The sequence below is a fragment of the Eumetopias jubatus genome, unplaced genomic scaffold (assembly GCF_037043125.1).
Source record: "Eumetopias jubatus isolate StellerSeaLion01/CBP00866 unplaced genomic scaffold, mEumJub1_p1.0 scaffold_4, whole genome shotgun sequence".
Taxonomy (NCBI): Eukaryota; Metazoa; Chordata; class Mammalia; order Carnivora; family Otariidae; genus Eumetopias; species Eumetopias jubatus.
The window spans coordinates 155,978,182-155,999,618 of NW_028274810.1; the positions used below are offsets into that span (position 1 = coordinate 155,978,182).

A 21,437-nucleotide genomic window follows, 5' to 3' on the forward strand; every position below is an offset into this window, starting at 1 on the left:
GGAAAAAAGCAAAGAGAGGCTAAAAGACATGAAGCTAATTGAACATATATTTCTACTTATATCCCTGGAAATGAAAAAAAAAGAGGTCACACTAGGAGAGAAAACGACTTAATTTTCTAGAAACGAAAGACATTTATCCACAATTTTAAGAAATACAGCATATATATATATATACACATATATATACACATATATACACCTATATATATGTATACACACACATATATACATATATATATACATATACATACATATATATAAAAGAGGTGGGATAAACAAAGACATTCACAGGTGGCCACAGAGCAGTGAAGCTGCAAGACACCAAAAAAGGACCATGATAAAAAGCAGCCAGAGAAAAGAGACTGGATACAAAACAAGAGACTAATGTGATAGTAGAATTCTCAACAGCAACAATGAAGGCATAGAAGGTAGAGAACAAGCTTATCTACAAAGAACTAAGACAAAAATTATCCAACCATCAAAATCTCTTTGGGGAATATGGAAGGCATTAGGACATTGGAGAAAAACCAACAGAGAGTTTATCAACAGCAGACCTTTACTTTAAGAGAATCTAAAGAACATGTTTCATAAAAGAATAAAATTACCACAGAAGGATGCTCTAAGACGCAAGAAGGGGAGGATGAGCGAAGAAACTGGTAAGCATACAAGTAAATGTAAATAAATACTGTCTGAATAAAATAGCAACATCTTATTATGGTATTTAAACAAAACCAGTATAAACCATTAATATATGGAACAAAGGAAGAGAAGCGTATCGGGGAGGGGCAGGGCAGGGGAGAAAAGGATACGAGTTAATTGTGTAAAGCCTTGCATTGTTCAGCAGAGGCATTATAATCTGGTTTAGTTTTAGAAATTCTGCATTCCCGGCAGAATTTCAAGGGTAATCATAAAATAATAGAAATAGAGTATAACTTCCCAGTTAGTAGAGTAGAAAAGAATTTTAAAAAACCAACAACTCAATCAATCCAAAAAGTCTAGACAGAAAAAAAAGCATAAATAACCAAAACTATCAGAAAGCACAAAGTAAGAGAGTCCAAACATAGAAATAATCACAACCAAATACATAGGGATAAATTCAAAAGATAAGAGATACCTACCAAGTAAAGACACTGATAGAATGAAAGCAAAATACAGAAAAGAACACACTAGACAAATACAAAAAAAAAAAAGAAAGAAAGCTGGGATTAGTGATAATAGCAGGCAAACAGCATTAAGGAGAACAAAGAAAATGATACAAGGTGCAAATAAGTAAGTAGACCTAAAACTGTAAATTCACATGCTTAAAAGAAAATGCTCCCCAACATAGTGGCCTCAGCAAAAAAGATGGGGAAGACTATCTCCCAAACAGACTTTCTGGCTGAGGATGGCAGCACTGGTGGGGAAAGCATGTCTGTCCCCAAACCAGTAAGCTGGACTGATCTGGAAGATGTTTCAACCACGTGGCACAAAAATGATGACAGCATGTATAAGGTATCTCCATATGACCACTGCTCCACAGGCTGCCTGGCAACCTAGTATCAACCAGAGCCATCTTCCCAAATTGCTACTCTATGCTACTTCTCTAGGGAACACAACTTGTGATGTGACAGAAGTCTACATTAGGAATTCTTTAGAGGATTAAAAATCAGTGTAGTGCATTTACCATTTGAACCCAGAAAGCCAGAGAGGTTGAAGGGTTTTGATCCCATGGAGTTTGAGAGCCTGCCTTCCTTGCTCAGTGCCCTGAGCCTCAATGAAGAGTCTCTGGTTAACAAAATTTCAATGGACACTCTTGATCAAGCTCAAGATAAAGGTAAGGATGCTCATTCTTTTGACTGAGCAAGAAATCGGGATTCTCACAAAACATCCAAACAGCCTGGATGACTATCTACCTAGAAGCGGTGATGATAGCTTTGAAGGCAAACATCATTATCATTATGGAGGCCAGGATTGCTATGATGACTAATACAACAGACTATGACTGAGGCTATGACTCCAGGATTAAACAGCAGCAGAAGTATATACGGTAGTGGGTACAATAGGGATGATGACTACAGAGGAAGTGGGACCACCGGGAAGACCAATATGATAGACATGATGTTTAGTTGAGGAGCTCCAAAGACAATTATTCTGGGGATGATTACAGATGTGATGACAGAGGTCCCTCTCAAAGAAACAAACTGAATCTAAAGCTTCACAGTACTCCTAAGGAAGATGACTCGTTGGCTGGCACTTCCCAGTTGAGTCAAGCAGCTTCTACGTTTGGAGCAGCAAGGCCTATTGACCCAGTTATAAGAGAACAAGAAGTAGAAAAGCAGCTACAGAAAGACAGGAGAAATCGCAGCATCAGCTAGATGAACCAGAACTAGAATGACAGGCTTAGAAGAGACACCCAAACTGGCAAAGTGAAAAAACTCAGAAACAAGAATGGTCAAGGACAGGAAGTTTCTCATCTCAAACTGGGACCTCAGCTGCATCAGAAGTCAGAGCAGGATGCACAAAGGAGAGAAAGTGAGAAATCTGGAAAATGAAATACTCAGTACAACAGAAGACTGCCACTCTCCAACTTCTAATCTTCCCAAACCTGATCAGCTGCTAAAGGTAATGCTCTCCCCTCCATTAAAAGTGGATGCTTGGGTGAAGTGACGTGTTAATTTTTATGCTTGATTTCAGAGCTCAAACAGAACAGCAATCTCCTAGAAGGGATGGGGGAAAGTATCTCAGGAAGGATCAACCTGGAAAGATAAAAATAAACTAGATGAGGTGAGAGTGTCCAAAAAGTAGAAGCAGGAAGTCCAGCATGGCCCAAGATATGAAGGGAACAAAGACAAATGTAAGGAGTCTGAAAGGAAACATGGCAAAAAGGATCAAAATTCCAAATCTGGGGGCACCCGGGTAGCTCAGTCGGTTAAGTGTCTTGATCTCACGGTCCTGAGTTTGAGCCCCGCGTTGGGCTCCACATTAGGCTTGGAGCCTACTTAAAAAAAAAAAAAAAATTCAAATCTGCACCTGAGCCAAAGACACCTGAAGAATCCAGCCTGTAAGTTCAGTACTATAAGTATTCCACTCTCCCAGCTGATAGATAAGGTTAAAATGAGGGGGAAGATTATACAGGATAGACCTCCACATCCTGCACTTTTTCCTGCTCTCTAGCTACCCTCAAACATTCCTGAACAAATCAAATATCTATCCAAACAAGACAAAATATCCAGACAAACTCACCATCTCTTGGCAAGGGGATAAAAGCCTCAAAGGATTTTTAGAACTACAGGAAGAAATTTACAAATTGGCATTGCTGTAGGTGATTTCAACACAATCCAATTTTTCATAGGTCAAATAAGCCAAAAAATAAAAATAAAAACAAAATGATGAACAAGCAGGTCTTAACAAACATATATAGAACCTTATACCCAACTGTTAGAAAATAAACATTCTTCTCAAGCATAAATGAAGCATACAGAAAACCAATACATACTGGTACATAAGGAAAATCTCACTGAATTTCAAAGAATATGTATAATGTTGTTCCTAGGTGTTGACCATATGCAATTAAGTAAAAAAAAAAACAAAAAAACAATAATAGGGAGCACCTGGGTGGCTCAGTTGGTTAAGGGTCTGCCTTTGACTCAGGTCATGATCCCGGGGTCCTGGGATTGAACCCTGTATTGGGCTCCCTGCTCAGCAGGCAGTCTGCTTTTCTGTCTCCCTCTGTCCCCCCTGTCGTATGCACACACGCTCGTGCTCTCTCTCCCAAATAAACAAATAAAATCTTAAAAAAATCAATAATGGAAGATGAATTTTAAAAACACAAATAGAATAAAACTTCTAAATATTTCATGGGTCAGAAGAAACCATGCTGAAAAAAATTTTTAAAACTATTAAGAACTGAATGATAATGAAGGTACCATATAAAAATTTGTGGGATACAACAAAAGTTAACTTAGAGGCAAATCTACAGCCTTAAAGACTTATACTAGGAAAAGAAGAAAGGCTGAAAATTAGTAAGTTAATAGGCCAATTTGTTAAGTTAGAAAGCAATCAACAGAGTAAACCCCAAAAAAGTACAAATAATAAAGAAAAGAAACTAATGATGTAGAAGAAAGGTAACAGGAAGTATTAACAAAGGGGAGGCTGGGTGGCTCAGTCAGTTGAGCATCGACTCTTGACTGCAGCTAGGGTTGTAATCTTGGAGTTGTGGTATTGAGCCCTGTGTTGGGCTCCGTGCTCAGCACAGAGTCTGCTTAGGTTTCTCTCTCTCCCTCTCCCTCTATCCCTCCCCCTGCTTGCACACATGCTCGTGCTCTCTCTCTGAAATAAAATCTAAAAAAAAAAAAAAAAAGGATTTAACAAAGTTAGAATTCTTAGAAAACACTAAAAAAATTAATGCCTGACAAGACTGACAAAGGGTAAATAAAACAAAACAAAATAGGAAGCCCCAAAAGAGACCAAGGTACGTAAGGACATCCTCATGTAACAGATGTAACAATGCAGATCTGAGGAATAAGAGGGACAACTAAATAGTATTGAAATTACCTATATGGAAAAATTAAATTGGATCCTCACATCATATACAAAATCAAGATGGATTAGTGATGTACCTATGAAAGACAAACTTTAAAATTTTTAGAAGACATTAGAGCAGAAAACTACTGTTTCTGTGCCCTGCCAGGAAAGGATTTCTTAAACAAGCATACCAACCAAAAAAGAAAACTGTGAATATTGTGACTATGTGGAAACCAAGAACTTCTGTTTATCATAAAACATAATAAAGCAAATTAAAAAGATAAGCTACAAACTGGAAGATATTTACAAAACACAAAGCTGATTAAAGATTAGTATTTAAACGATATGAGAATGTCTATAAAAAACAGGATAAAAAAACACAAGTTGTCAAATGGGCAAAAAACTTGAACAGGAATTTTACAGAACAAGGAAACTTGTAAGGCCAATTAATATGTGAAAAGATACAGAACCTCATTATTCATCAGTGAAATACAAGACCACATGAGATGTTTTTTAACTCACTAGAAAAATAAACTCACTAGAATGATAAAAACTAGAAATGTTGACAGTACCAAATAATGGCAAAAAAAAAAAAAAAAGTAAAGAAGGTGGTGGCTCTTACAGACTGCTACTAGGTGTTTAAATTGGTAAAATCCTCCTGGTAGGTGTTAAAATTGGTACAACTGCTGGAAAACAATTTGGCATTATCACATAAAGTTGAAATTTTGCATGTCCTTCAGTGAGCTTCTAGGTACAAAGTATAGAAATTTTTGTACTTGTGTGCCAAATATAAGCACACTTAAAAATAACAAAAAAAAGAAAGAAAAAAGAAAAATACTCAAATATCCACTGGTAGAAAAATGGTTAAATGAATTAGGCTAACTCACACAATGGAACATTATACAGCAGTGAGAATGAATGAACTATTGCTGTAGGAAACGACATGAATGGGTCTTAGAAACATAAGAGTGAATGAAAAAAAAATACAAATGGAGTTCTGAGTATTAACACCTTCCTCTCACTCAGTCCCACCTCAAAGATTTAACATTCTACACTGAGGTCATCAAGAAATGCTTCCAACTCTTAAACACAAAGAAGAAAGAAATGAGTTCTCTTGGCAGTTAACATGACCTCATCTTTTCCCATGCATTTCCTTTGAAAATACCACAATTCCATGATTGAGAAAGAAACACGGAGACGTTGTGGATCCTGAGTCTCAAATGCTTATACAGTCAACAAACAACTGAATGAAACCCACTGAAGAAATGCTGAGGTCCAAAGGGAAATCGGATGACAAACTGTCACTCTTCCAAGAAGTACACTGTGAATCTAATCGAAACATTTCTGCACAAACTAAGAAAACTTAGTATGGAAATATTTCTGCTATATTTCTACATTCTGGATAAAGCATTTTATTTTGTATGTGGTGCAGCAATAACTACACAGTCCAAAAATGTCTCCAGCACTATTTTGTTATAAATTTGGATGTGCACACTGAAATTTTTCTATGTATTCTTTTATGATACTTGAATGTTTTCTTTGGAAAGTATAAAAATTTGTAAAATAGGTTTTCCTCTACAATAAAATACCATTTGTGCAAAGTTTACAAAGGCTATAAACAACATCAAACTCAAAACAAAAAAATACATTTGTGGTATTATAATTTTAAAAAGAGGAGATAAAAAAATTCAGGATAGCAGTTACTTCAGGGGTTGGGGAAAGACAGGAACATGCAGTTACAGAGGTGCTCACAGGTAGCTCTTCAACTGTATTGGTACTGACCTAGTTCTTAAGTCGTTGGTTCCCAAATGTTTGTTTTTATTATTAACATCCACATGTTACACATAATCTGGCATGTTCCATTACAGAATTTTTAAAAATTTTAAGAATGCATGGAAGGCAAGGAAGTAGAGAAAGTGCAGATCACTAATTCACCAAGTGTGATGGTAAGGGAGCATGTCTATAGTCTGTGTAGGAAAAAAAGGAAAGGACATAGCTTTCACACAAATGATGTAATTAGTCTTCCAAAAACAAGACAATTCTTCCTCTGAACAATGGATGAAGGATCTAAGGAAAGGTAAAGATATTAATTCTTTTGGAGGCAGATTAAAAGAAAATTGAGGAACATCATTAGTCAATTAGAAAGATAACTGATGAGAACAAAGAAGATAAACAGGCACAGGATTTGTTATTTTGAGTACATGCTCCTGATAATCAGTAACTACAAATTTAAACTGCAGAACATAACAGAGATAGTTCAAAAATGGTACCTTTTTGCCTAAAAGGAATGAACAATGCAAATAAAATAATCAAATTCAACATACAATTAGTTCCCATACTTCATTTAATAACATAGAGTTGTGTGACACTTAAAATACAATGTACTGCTATATATATTTTTTAATCTGGCATTATAATAACATTGTATGAGTAGGGAGGTACTATTCTCATCTTACAGATGAGGAAACTGTGCCTCAAAAGTGTTAAAAGTCTATAGTCTTATTTTTTATGACAATGTAGGTCTAGAGACCTAATTATACCTAGAAAGGTATAATTATCAATAAATGTAGTTTGTGCTAGATATAGTCTTAGTTAAAAAAGAGTTGCTCATCACTTACTATGTACCAGGAACTGTGCTAGACACTGGGGATATAAAGATGAGTAAGACACGATTCCTTCCTTCAAGGAGCTCATAGTCTAGTGAGGAGACAAACCTGTAAACAAATAAATAGCTTTCAGTGTTACGGTTACTAAAACAGATGCAAAATGTAAAGTAGAAAATCTGGGGCACACAAGAAAAAGTGGGTAATTCAAACTACAGGAATCAGGAAAGGGTTCACAGAAGATAACCAGTCTTAGAATGAACCTTGTCTTAAAGTATAATTCTTTAAGAGCAAACTACAGAAAGCATGGAGCATTCAGAGAGCTATTGGAATGGCTGGAAAATGGAAAGTAAGGACAGTGTAAAGTGATAAGGCTAACAGGCTAACAGTATTCTAAATTGTAAAGGATCCTATGAAATAGTTTATATGGCATTCAAAATATACCAAGCATGGTGGTTTACGTTTTTTTTTTTAAAGATTTTATTTATTTATTTGAGAGAGAGAGAATGAGAGAGAGCAAGTGCCCAAGTGGGGTGAGGGCCAAGAGGGAGAAGCAGACTCCCTGCTGAGCAGGGAGCCAGACGCGGGACTCTAGGATCACGACCTGAGCTGAAGGCAGTCGCTTAACCAACTGAGCCACCCAGGTGCCCCAAGCATAGTGGTTTAAAGTTTATCATAAAGGTAACTGATAGACACCAGTGGGTTTCAATAACAGAGAATCACATTTGAGAAGAGTAACTTTGGCAGGAGTGGGGTTAGATTTAAAATATTGAGTTTAACTGAACCTGAGCAGGTAGCATGAGGGAAAAAACTCAGGAAATACATAAGATCTTTGACTAGATGGTTTTGGGACAGCTGACGGTTAGAAAGGATTCTGAACAACTAAAATTTCCCACTTCACTCTCTGGGTGGATGAAGGTGCCACAACCAGGATAGGGAGAAGAGGAGCAAATTGTGGGAGACAATAAAGTACAAAGTTTAAGAGCCAACTCCTCAGTCATACTATTTTGATTTCATCTATCCTACCACGTAACAGCTGTGTGACCAACTATGGCAAAAGGAAAAAACAAAGTCTGAGTTTTAACAAACTTGTGAGAAAACTGGTTATTCATCCAAATGAATTTAGGTCATAAACTATGCCCACAGTTATATGTAAGCTGATTTTGTCCAGCTCAAGCCTTTAAAAATGCCACAGAATTGTATAAGTTATTATTCAACTGCAAAGAATAGAGTCCTGAATTTAGATAATTAACTATGCTTCCAGTCTTCCAAGGTTATAGGCCTACTGAATCCCCACTTAGAAGATGTATCTTAATTGCCTGCTTACTTCAAGATGGCCTTTTTTTCTAAAGATTTTATTTGTCAGAGAGAGAGCGAGCGAGCGAGAGAGTGTGCGTGCACGGTGTGTGCGCGCAGGGGGAGCGGCAGGCGGAGGGAAAGCAGGCTCCAGGCTGAGCAAGGAGCAAGATGCGGGACTGGATCCCAGGACTCCAGGATCACGACCTGAGCTGAAGGCAGATGCTTAACCGACTGAGCCAGCCAGGCATCTCAAGATGGCTTTCTTAAGTAAAGACGACTTCTACTTTCAGAAGCAATATTAAGAAAAAAGAACAACAAATCTGATCCATTCTGCATGCTATGTGTAGGATCAAGGCTTGGAAAAGCCAGAAAACTACCATCACGTATCTATCTGCCTGGATCAATTTCACACTTAACTGACTGCCTAGTCTGTAAAGTGGGCATGGCAAGGACACAAAAATGGTGGAAGACAAAGTCCCAACTTCAATACTTAGTCTAGTTTTGAAGACAATATTAATACATAGTAAACATTTCAGTAACAACACAGGATGGTACATAGTCAGGTGCTAGAGATGTTTCATCTAATGAATGTGGAACCTGAAAGCTTAGAAAGCCCGCATTTAAGCAAAGCTATTACATCAACTGCACAAAATTTAAAACTCAATGAAAGTGGCCAATATATAGATGAAAAAAGCAGCTTTCCTGCCCCTAAAATATCCAAGATTTAGCAACTCTAAAGCAGAAAATAAGTATTTCATAAAAGCATAGACTACAAAATAGGGGACTTAATTTTAATAATACAGGAATGTTACTTCTATATAGATATCATTTATAAAAAGATATTGTTGGTCATTTCAATTCATTTATAAAATGGGACTGTTAACGAGAGGGTGACTAACTTACACTGATTTGCCAGGACCATCCACGTTTTAGTTCTGCTCCCATAGAAACCTCTCACTTCGGGCACACCAGGGCATTTGGTAACCTTAGTAAACAATATAATGGCTCTAACTGTGTGGGGAGTTTTTTTGATGTATCTCAAAGACATTTTTCTTGTGGAATCCTGTTATAATATTAAAGCATAATCCTGTTAAATTTTGTATTTCTGGATGACCTAAAAATTCAGAAAGGGAAAAATCAACTTTACAGGGACTACAACTCATCAGTGGATTTCAATATCACACCACTAGGTCTACACGTTGGGGGAAAGGAAAAGGAAGGAGCAAGAAGTTTTCTCAATACCAGTGTCTTTTAGCCCTCAGAATTGTTTACTTTTACCAAACTCCAAATAATCACCACTGTGGTCTCCTAAGGATCCAAAGATGTTTCCAACTTCCTGAATAGCTTCTTAATACTCAGGCCCCTGTTGTTCCCCACACCACACCATCATCCTTACTCTTATCTCTGCATGTATGCCAACAACTCCATGGCCTTGTATCCCACTGGCCAATCTCATCCCACTGACCAGCAGGGCTGTCCCCAAAGCTCTACCACCACACACTCCCTTTACAATCTGTCCACTTAACTCAGCGTCTCCAGTCTCTCCAGCTCTTCTCTGTCCTACCAGCACCTAGTGGCAATATCCTCAGTACTCTGTTTCCATAGCACTTCGCAGTTTCAAAATTTCACAAACATTTCTGTTTGGAAGAGAAGCTAGCTGATTTCTTAAAAAGTTTACTTGTCCACACTGACCTAAGTATCACTGATTGATCCTCTTAAATGCAAAACACAGGAACATCACCCTCCTGATAATTTACCCACTGGGTTAAAAAAAACCCCAACAAAACCAAACCAAAAAAAAACCCACTTTTAAACTCTGTCATTCCAGTGACTTATAAAGCACTTGCAGTATCTACCAGACAAAGGACAAATAAAGATGGGTATCTACAGGTACTTTGTAACTTCTGACTATGGTTTGGGTATCTATCGTAATCTAAAAATGCCTATCTAATCACAAATTCTAATAAACTCACCTTTCCTCCATCCTTCTGTACTTTCAATTTTAAAGTTCCTTTTAGTGAACTATTTTATGCCACTTCACAGAAGGAGCACAGGAAATTAAAAAAATTTTTTTTGTTATGTTAATCACCATACCTTACATCATTAGTTTTTGATGGAAATTTTTTTAATAAAAAAAAGTATGTATCTTCAAAATGCCAAATTTCCTAAATCACTATCTCCAACTCCTATTTTTATCTCCACTCAATTTCAGATTTTCAACCAGAGGAGGTAAATTCATTAATTTTCCTAAACCTTTTGGTTCTGTTTTCACTCATCCTCCAATTTTTACCTCTACTTTCCCATCAACACAAATCTAGACCTCTTTTGACTTTTTTCTTCAAGATATATCTTATATCTCCCCTTTCATAAATTCACTCTCCCTATTTTTAAATCTCACTTTCTTGTGTACATTGAGTTTATATTCAACTGTATCTTTTATTTGTTATTCCTCTCAATTACACAGATGATCTGCTTTACCATAAACTGATCTGAAAATTTTCTTGTCATTAATGTTACCTACTGCCACTTCAAGCTAACAAGCAAAAATAAATAAAAATCTTAACACTGAAATGTATCATACACACCACAATTTTAATTTCCTGATAAGCACTAAATCTTGATCCATCTGTAGATTCCCTTTCTTTGCCAATTTTAATCATTTCCAAACTATGTGAACTCCTTGCTCTCCAAATTATTCTATGACCAACCTAAACATTGGTTATATAGTTATTATAAGCTTCTTTCCCTTCCTGAAATCAACAAACATTTGCACTATTACTGTACATCCTTACTGAGATCGTCAAAAGCCTTGCTGATTTTAACCTATGCCTCCTCAAATTACCATGGCACACACCCTAATGAACTGCTGCCCATTAAATTCCTACAATTTACTTCCTCATTGCTCTTCACATAAAGTGACAGAAAATAATGTCCAATAGCTCTAGTCAAGCTATTTAACTCAATTCTCTTTCTCACTCTAGTTAGTTCTAATCAAGTTACTTCTAGATTCTGGTTACTTCAAATTCCATCTACTTCCTTGCCTTCAAATCAGCCTTGCGTCACACCCAGCAAGACCTCAGTCACAGCACAAACGTGATCACAGTAACTTCCTTTTCTTATCAAGGTGCTTGCCTCAACTGATGAGAAACAGTTACAAAATAGTTACCTATCCAAAGCAAAACTAACCACCCATCCTCTCAAACAAAATGTGTTTCATATAAACTTCCAGCCAGCAAAACTTCTAGGGTCTGCTGGCCTATACAGAATGCAAAGTCCCTCCAAAAAAGGTACTAAATAATTAATAGAATTTGGACAGTAGACTAGAGGCTCAACTAGCAATAACGATGACACACTGAAATAAAGGCCAGTCCAGAGGATCAAATAGCAAAGATATTTATATTCTGAGCTGACAGAAGTGCCAGGTTTGCTCTTTTCCAAGTCTGAGGTTAACAATTTTTTAAAAAAAATTACACTTACTGCAAGCTTAATATAATACTCTAAACATCTAGTAATGTTTGAAATTACAAGAAACACAAGTCAAGCCCTGTCAACAACTAAACTGTCACTTGTAGAAGCCTTTCAGTCTGTTTGGTGGTCCAATTATTTCTAATGAAGTGGGGGAAGTAACAAACTATTGAAAATAAGAAACTTATCATTTACCAAAGTCTAGTTTGAATGTGGATTTGAATTTCTACTCCCACGTGTACTAAGAGGCAGCGTCACAGTGGTTAAGAGTGTAAATTCTGCAGTCAGACTGCCGAGATGTAAATCCTGGCTCCACTTGACTACTATGTTCAACTTTTGGCAAGCTTCTTTACCTCACAGTGCTTCAGTTTTTAAATCTATAAAATGAACCTACCTTATGAGTTAACACTGACAAAGCACTAAGAAAAGTACCTAGCACACAACAAACAAACTACATATTGGGCATTTCTTTTAACAATTTTTCTGAATTAAGTCATTCAGCATATATATACCAGACAGGTTTTCAGATGTGTTAAACAGTAGGAATACAAAATCATCTGAGCTATGCTCTTTGCCCTCAGTGAGTTTATAATTTAGCACTGAAAACAGGCAAGGAAATCAGCAGCTTTAAGCTCACTGACAGGGTTGTGCAGAGTACTACAGAAGTACAAAAGAGGAGCACCTAAATCAGATTTGGTGGGAAGAGGTGAAGAAATGTCAGGAAAGGATTCTGAGAGACGGTAACAGTAAGACAGGTAAAGAGAACTGCCCACTGGGCAATATGGATGTTAGCAGCAAGCCCTTAGAAAAGGCAATTTTAATAGAGTGGTAGGGCCAAAAGCCAATGGCTTAAGAAACCACTGTTTAGATGTTCGACTGTAAAGGAAAAGACAGATACAGACTTAAGGGGAGGTATTCATAGGTTTGGTTTTGATGGAAGATAGAAGAGACTTGAATGTATTTTGAGACAAGAAGAAGTGAAGTCATAGAAGAAATGATGATTACTAAGACAAGATCTCTGAGAAGGCAGGGTTAGTTGAGATTTAACAGAGGTATAGACATAAACAGCCCACACTGAGGCTAGACAGAGAAAAGAAATGGGTGAGAATGCAGATTATCTCTGTGTCTGAGAAGAAAGTTAAGGACGTTTTACCTACCAACTTCCTCAATGAAGGAGGCAATCTTTGAGACACTGGGAATATAATGGTCAATAAAAACAGACAATATTACCTGTTTTAACAGCAATATGATTAGGTAAGGAATTTGAGACAAAAAGAGCAGAGACTTGGGTCCAGGGGAGTAACAGTACCAATCTCCACAGACATGTGAATTTTTTTCCACTTTTTTTTTTTTTTTAAGATTTTATTTATTTATTTGACAGAGAGAGACACAGTGAGAGAGGGAACACAAGCAGGGGGAATGGGAGAGGGAGAAGCAGGCCTCCCGCTGAGCAGGGAGCCCGATGCGGGGCTCGATCCCAGGACCCTGGGATCATGACCCGAGCCGAAGGCAGACGCTTAACGACTGAGCCACCCAGGCACCCCCCCCTTTTCCACTTCATCTTTAATCATTCATGTTTAGAAGCAATGACACTAGTCCTACATCACACTCCTTGCTTGGCGGTGAGCTTGCTTCTCTCTCTGCCTGCCACTCCCCTAGCTTGTGCTTGCGCGCTCTGACAAATAAATAAAATCGAAGCAATGACCCTTATTGTTAGAGCCGTTTAGAGCATAAGTTCCAGAAGAGAAAAGGGAATACTCTAGCTACTATCAAACTACTCCTGGTTATTCAAATGCATCATGTATACATATACTCTTTGCCACCTTCATTCATTAAAATTCAGCTAGAGAAAATAAGATAATTGGTATTCTCCAGAAAAGCTCTTTACCCAAAGCTCACTAATGACATATTTCTAATCCACTACCAGTTTTCCCCAAACTGGCTGCATGTCAGAATCATCTGGGGAACTCTACTGGGGTCTTGAGGTGATTCTCACAGAAACATATGGGTACCGTCAACCCTGATCTACCTAATTTCTAATCACGATTCAGCTCAAGTGTCATCTCTCCAATTTTTGACTAGTTAAGCTACTACATGTTTCGTAGCACTGTAACCACGTTTATTTATCTCTCTTATTACACAGTAAATTTATTACAACTCATCTTTATAATTCCAACCCCTAGCCTAGTGCTCAGCCCTTACTAAACACTCAATAAATGTAAGTTCAATGAAGATTCTATAATTAATATAACATTAACCCTGTAGAACTAGTTAGGGAGGTTAGATTAAAAAAAAATACCCACATAGCACAGAACTAAAACTTCAAAATACTATAAAGAAAATCCTGTAAGATCTTATAAACCACCTATACCCTCTCGCATCTTTGCCCTGGTAATTCTGGGCACCAAGTCCATATCCATTTTACCAATGTGATTTCATTGCCACAGTCCACAATAATGGCACAATACAAAAATATCCAATACAAAAGTAAAGCATAAATGTTACCTAAAATTTTACTTATTAAATACTTAAACATCCAAAAGTATATAAATAAGAGAAAGCTCAAGTTTCAAGTTTAAACTTGAAAACTTCTAGCCCTATTTTATTCAAAATAATTCAGAAGTCATATGCTAATGCCCAAATTATATATCAACTGGACTCTAAAAGTCTGGGGGGAAGATGGCTGCTTAGAACACAGTACAAATTTCCCCAAAGAAATGTTATAAATGGTGGTAAGATAACAAGACCAAGCCATAAAAGCCTACCAGACCCAAAACAGCTGAACCACTTGTACTGTAGAAGGAAACCTACTGTTCGACAGAGATGTTTCTAAGCCTCCACAAACCCTTCTTTGTGCGCATGTGCATTGTTAAAGCAAAAATCAAAGCAAAATTCCAAAATAAATTTCTGACACTGAGAAAAAGTACCGAGAGCATTTTGCGTGGTGCCTGGCACACAGTGATTACTCAAAAAATTATAGCTATTTTTATCCAGAATCCTTGATTTCTACCTTTTGTGTTCCTCAAAATAGCTTTATTTTTCTCAATGCATAGACATTCTAGACTGTAAATTCCAAGAATGCAGGACACATCTTCACCATTATATCTACCCTGCCTACCAAAAAGCCCAGCACACAGGAGTGTTTAATACTTGCTTGCTACTGAAGGTTAATTAGTATCAACCGAATCTCAAAAACAACTGAGAAACCCCAGGCTTGAAACCAAATAGCCTTATTTAGTTTTTAGATGGTCTCTTAAATGAACTGCTGTACTTCTCCAATTGATTTTTTCCCTTTAATATTATCATCAAAATGAAAAAAAGTGTAAAAATTCATGTAGAATATATTCCTCTAAGAGTCACCAGCTTAGAAAACACTGCTCAAGGCGACAGTCTCACTAAATGGCACAGTGAGACAGGGCAACTAAATTTCTCTGGGCTTTGGTAATCCTATTAAATGACAACATATTGAGATTTTCTAACGCACAAATGCTTGTCTAAAAACACTGCATATTTCATGAAAACATGAAAGAGGAGCAATCATCCATAATCTTTATACCAACCCAACCCACAACTGTTTTCATTTTTATACGATTATTTTCCTCCAATAAGTTTCTTTTTTACAAAGTTGCAATCCAGGTATACAAATCATTTGTTTTCTACTCCCCACCCCCATTTACAGTAAGAACTGCCTATTACAAACTTGACTGAACCCTTGGCCAACATCAGAGAAAGCTTTTAATTGTAAAAACAGTGGTAAAAAAGTGTTGCCACTTTTCTAGAAGGCCACAAGATGGGGATATTGCTCCATAAAATGCACCTTTAAAAATATATAAATACATTATACCAAGTTCCCCAAAAATGAAATGAACAGTTTTCCTCTACTGGAAGTAAGGTATATAAAAAAATGTTTGTACTTTGTTTACTAGAAAACATTAGTGAGGACAGACATATTCATGAAATTTAGCAGCAATTATTCTAATTAAGCTAAACCGTTAAGGTCCTTAAAAACAAAAGCACAGGACTTTGTCACTATTACTGTATCTTTTATCACACCAATCCTTCCTTCTCTCCTTGCTCCATTCTCCTCCTCCTCAGGTAATAATAAAAAAGTGAAACACATTTTTGCTTATGCATTGACTAACTGTATTTTTCATAATTATTCTTAATTTGGGAAGATGATCCTTCTTTGCCTGTTTTAAAAGAACTGACACTAAGATTTATTTATATCAACAAAGGAAAACTACACCAAAATGATATCAGTAATGAGAATGAGATAGTTTCTTTTCTAATTTGCTATAATTTCTCAGTTTCTCATAATATGCAATATTATGTTTATAATAGCAAAATACCAAAACTTTTCAAGCAAAACATTTTTGTATTCAATAATTTTTCCTCCACGCCTTAGTGGATATCAGTAGAAAACAGGTTTCCCGCTCCTGTGCTGCATTACTCAATTAACAAAATAAAATTCAAATAAACACCAAGCATCTTAAAACTTAAGTTTCAAACTTACAGAATCAACTTACAGTAATAAAAAGAGCTGTGTAAACACTTCCTAAACAGAAGTCTAAAATGATAGAGTATAACTACCCAGGGCCAACTGCACTACATGAGGTGTCTAAGTGACACAGAAACATAGCCAGTCTTAAACCTGGAATCTGAATCAGGTCTCTGACTCCAAAACTAGTAAGAATACCATGACCATCTATCGGACTCCTATTATTTATCAGTCACATTACAAAAAAAACCCATCTCTGATATTTTCAATTACCCTTCAGAGTCAATTATTCCTACCGACAAATGAAAAAATTAGGTTTTAGGAATTTAAGTAAATTGCTGAGGGCCATAAAACCAGTGGAAGTCAAGGTTTGACTTTCAGATCTCCTGGGCTCAAAGCCAACGCTCTTTTTACTATGTTTCACTACAAAAACAGAATACAAAAAACAAAATGCTAAGCTAAATCTATGCCTTAAACAGCATTTTGCTGTATCAATCAGACAATACTATTTTCATACCACTTAAAGATTAAGCAACTTCATAGTAGGGTGGTTTGTGGGGTTTTTAGGCTGGTCACTAAAAAAGCTTTTCTTAAAATTGAGAAAGAACAAGTAATCTAAAAAAGATAATGTATAAAACGTAAACACGCTAACAATGAAAAAGGTAAGCCCTTGGGATCATGATTCATAAATTCTGGGAAAAACATCCATGGCACACAGCATTCTTACTTTTGCAAGGATCAAACTTAATGTAATTATATTGTGTACAATCTCATATTTCAAAATGATACAAACATTTCCATAAATAATTGGTTGTTTGTTTCAAAGTATGGTATTTTAATATCATAATACTTGCTTTCCAGACTTTTTTCCTTTGAAACCAGTAATGTTTTAACGTTTGGTATTCTTCAAATACACAGTATCTGCTTGTCTAAAAACACTGAAACTCATGAAAGTTTGGAGTCAAAGCTGAGAGGTTATTAAGAGACTTACTCAGGGACACAAAGCTTCTTTTTTTTAAGATTTTATTTATTTGACAGAGAGATACACAGCAAGAGACGGAACACAAGCAGAGCGAGTGGGAGAGGGAGAAGCAGGCTTCCCACTGAGCAGGGAGCCCGATGCGGGGCTCGATCCCAGGACCCTGGGATCATGACTGGAGCCGAAGGCAGAAGGCAGACACTTAACGACTGAGCCACTCAGGTGCCCTGAAACAAAGTTTCTTAATGTCAGGCCTAACCCAGGCCTTGATGACGCTAGAGCTCTTCTGCATTGCACTGCTCACCAGGATATCATGACCCAAAGTTAAGTTCATGCCAAAACATTTCCTGATTGTTTCTTAATACATGAAAGATTCTAATTTACTAGCATTTAAGTAGCCATGGAAATTTGCAAATTCTTCAATTCCAAAGTGCCAATTTCTAGTGTGAGAAGAGCATGCTGGAGTCATGTAATATAAAGAACATCTCGGGCACCTGGGTGGCTCAGTCGTTAAGCGTCTGCCTTCAGCTCAGGTCATGATCCCAGGGTCCTGGGATCAAGTCCCACATCAGGAAGCCTGTTTCTCCCTCCCCCACTCCCCCTGCTTATGTTCCTGCTCTCACTGTCTCTGTCTCTGTCAAATAAATAAATGAAATCTTAAAAAAAAATATATAAAGAACATCTTTTAGAGCCAGACAGACCTAGGTCCAAACTTCAACTCTACTATTTGTTTATATTTAACCTTTCTGAGTCTCAGTTTTCTTATCTGTAAAATGAGGATACAAAAATGAGTTTTGAGAAGGGGAAAGGAAGTGTTAACATTCACTCTAGGAAACTAAAATTGTTTCTAGAATCTGGACTATAGAAGGTGTACAATGAGTATTCATTTCCTAACACTGTCCCATCACCACCACCACTCTAGCCACACTCTGAATACTCTGAGGCGGAGAAACTCCAGTATTTTTCTACCATCCTTCCACAACTGTAGAGGACAGTAGTTAAGAAAGACAGTAGGTTAAGAAAGGCATTTCAGTCACATGGCCATGCTGCAAAATGCTTTGTAGCAAAGCCCCCCATATCTGCAGTAAGGATAAGATCAAAATAACATTTAAGCACTTGAGAATATAGTACTGTTAAATCTTTTGTTATAAATGCACAATTTCGGGCGCCTGGGTGGCTCAGTTGGTTAAGCGACTGCCTTCGGCTCAGGTCATGATCCTCGAGTCCCGGGATCGAGTCCCGCATCAGGCTCCCTGCTCAGCAGGGAGTCTGCTTCTCCCTCTGACCCTCTTCCCTCTCGTGCTCTCTATCTCATTCTCTCTCTCAAATAAATAAATAAAATCTTTAAAAAATAAATAAATAAATAAATTCACAATTTCAGGTTTTTAAAGCTACCCAAGTAAGTGATACACAATGTTAGTTTACTATTTATAAATATTCTTCCTAAGAATTTAAGCAGGCTGCTAAATATAAACTTTCACCAGATATCCTCACTCTTAAAAGTATCAGAATCCAAAATATACAGAAACTGTCCAAAATGAGAAAATCAACTAAACAGCTAAAACTTTACTCCTAGAATAATGTAATTCTTCTCATGTTTAAAATACGGTAAAAATACAGGACCAGTCATTTATCCACAAATCCAAAACCCAGAAAGCTATAAAAACGCAGTTACTTCATAACTCATTTGGTGGCAAAAACTAAACTGACCTGGACTCATTTAACAGCAAAATCTGACTGATGTGTGACTTTTTATTGCCGTACTTATCCATACTTCAACATCTGCCAAAGACAGTACAGGGTGCTGCCATAGATTTCATTGGGGTTTTACCTAACATCATATATGGAGTGCTTTACCTTTCTAAATTAAAAGAGGAAAAATAAATTCTGAAACACATCTGACATCAACAAGGTATTATAAACATATCCCAGTGAATATTCACTTAATTTTAAGTGCCAGGTGTAAGTCACACAACAAATCTATCAATTAGGTATTACTACTCCTTTACATATGAATACCTAGTTTACATATGATAAAATTAGGGCTTAATCCAAGGTTATTTTGACTAAAATCACTTAGCCAATAAGTGTGAGAATTCAAATCTAGGTATGTCTTGTTTTAAGGCCTAAGCAATTAAAAAGCCAACATTTTAGAGGAAAATTAAATCACAAAGAAAGTTTAAATAAGTTATTATTACCAAAACTTTTAACTTAGAACAATGAAATTCCTGAGTATAATGTGCACTCTCCATCCTGGGTATTCAAATCTAAACAGTGACACCATATTTCACAGCTCATAGGACAAAGAGAGATGAGTTTATTGTTTTTCTCCTCAAAGCACTAGCCACAAAGTCAGTGAAAACAAATACAAAAGCAATACGCTCTTCAAATGCCAACTAATCCTTTCCACTCAAATTTAGAAAGAATCATGGATCTGGCGTGGGGTTTTTTTGCTGTTGTTTTTTACCATTTTTACCAAAATGTACTAAACACAATACAAATATGGTTGACATAAACATAGGTCAAGTTTTTCCAGGAACAGCCCAAACATAAAGATTTGCTGTTCCACTCTCAGATACGGTCACAAGACTGAGAAAGGTTTAATTGACACAGACCCAGGCTGTCAACATCACTGCTCTAAGCAAAAGTTAGAGAAAATAAGCATCAACTTTTTTTCCTGATTGATCGATTTAAACTTTAAATCTTTTCTCATAATGTTTTTCACAAGTCAGTGCCCTTAAACTAAGCAACAGCTTTTTCCCAAAAGAGACAGATTATGGCCCCCATCCAACCTACTTCCTACCCAAAGGACCAAATTCTAAAGTAGATACACTTCCATCAGAATCTCTATTTTGAGTAGGTTATTTAGCTAAGTGAAAAGCAATCAGATTATCTGATAATCACAATATCTAATTTAACTGTTTCAGTAGACATTTTTTTAAGAAGAAATATCTTTACTCAAAAGAATTTGAGGGGAAATTTTCTTGAACAAGGAAGCCTGATGGATGCCTTTTGCAGGGTTACTTCTCCTGCCTACTCCTTATATAATCACCCTGTATCAGGTTTCTATAGTTTGTCTAGATCAAGGCCTTGGCAATTATCTTAAGCCTCTTTAAACATCTGAAAGGTTCAGATGTTAAGCTCCCTTTGTTTACATTATACATGTGTGTTTACAGAACACTGTAGCTTAAAAAATGGACTCGGAGAACACTAGAACCCCAAATTAATGACTCAGTTTCCGCCAGCAGTTCTCAAACTAATATGTATAAAATCATCTAAGATATTTGTTAAAAATGAAGATTCCTGAGCTCCACTATCAAGGACTATACCATAGTTCTCGAATATTTAGGCATCTTGCTGTTTAACAAATATCCCAGATGACTGTGATGCAGAGGCTGCACAATGACAGACTGTTCTATACTGTAATTCATCTAATGATGGTGTTAACAATTTCTAGTTCCCAAAGTGCACAGCCAAACCATTACTAGCTGACAGACTGCCAGCCATGTTGAGTCAGTATCCTTCTCAAATTCATTCCTAACCTTTTGGCACCTATTTATTAAGTTAAGAGTTGAGATTAGACATGCAGCTCTGATTATGCCAAAGCTAAGCTACAACTCTCTTTGAGTTGAAATGAGTGGCTCACAGAAAAAGTGGATTACTTGTTTGAATTTTAACTTATTAATAATAATGAAGAGCTGTAAAAATGATTTAAGAGCTGCTTATGTCCCAGGGACCAGCCTTCCTGCTTTACAAACATTATTTCAATTAATCCTTACAAAAATCCAGTAAGAAAAATATTCTCTACATTTTACAGAAGAAACTGAAGCAACACTGTATTAAGCAGCATTGACAGAAGTCAGCTCTGCCTGACTTTAAAGCTACAGCTCTTAACACATGCCAGGATGCCTTTAATTCTTGAACTTTTAGAGTGCAGTGATCTAGTTCATTGCTTCTATGGTAAAGTATGTCCTGATTTATACAGAACACATTAATTTAACTAGTTCTCCTCCCCACACTAAGCACAAAAATTAGTACAACTTGGCAAGCAGGGGCTAATATATGACCGGAATATCCTACTTCAAGTCAG

At 36.7% G+C, this 21,437-nt stretch overlaps 1 protein-coding gene and 1 pseudogene across 4 annotated transcripts in view; one reads left to right on the forward strand and one right to left on the reverse strand.

Moving 5' to 3' along the window:
- WWP1 (WW domain containing E3 ubiquitin protein ligase 1) overlaps window positions 1-21,437 on the reverse strand; it is a 107,896-nt gene that overhangs the window by 79,895 nt on the left and 6,564 nt on the right. For 3 of the 4 annotated variants that reach the window (XM_088022792.1, XM_028113074.2, XM_028113064.2), the window contains exon 2: window positions 7,122-7,217. The exons of the other annotated variant lie outside the window; for it this stretch is intronic. The gene's annotated coding sequence lies outside the window, so the exon portion shown is untranslated. The remainder of the gene's footprint in view (window positions 1-7,121; window positions 7,218-21,437) is intronic. 4 annotated transcript variants of the gene reach the window in all.
- Window positions 1,312-3,044, forward strand: LOC114215504 (eukaryotic translation initiation factor 4B pseudogene; annotated as a pseudogene).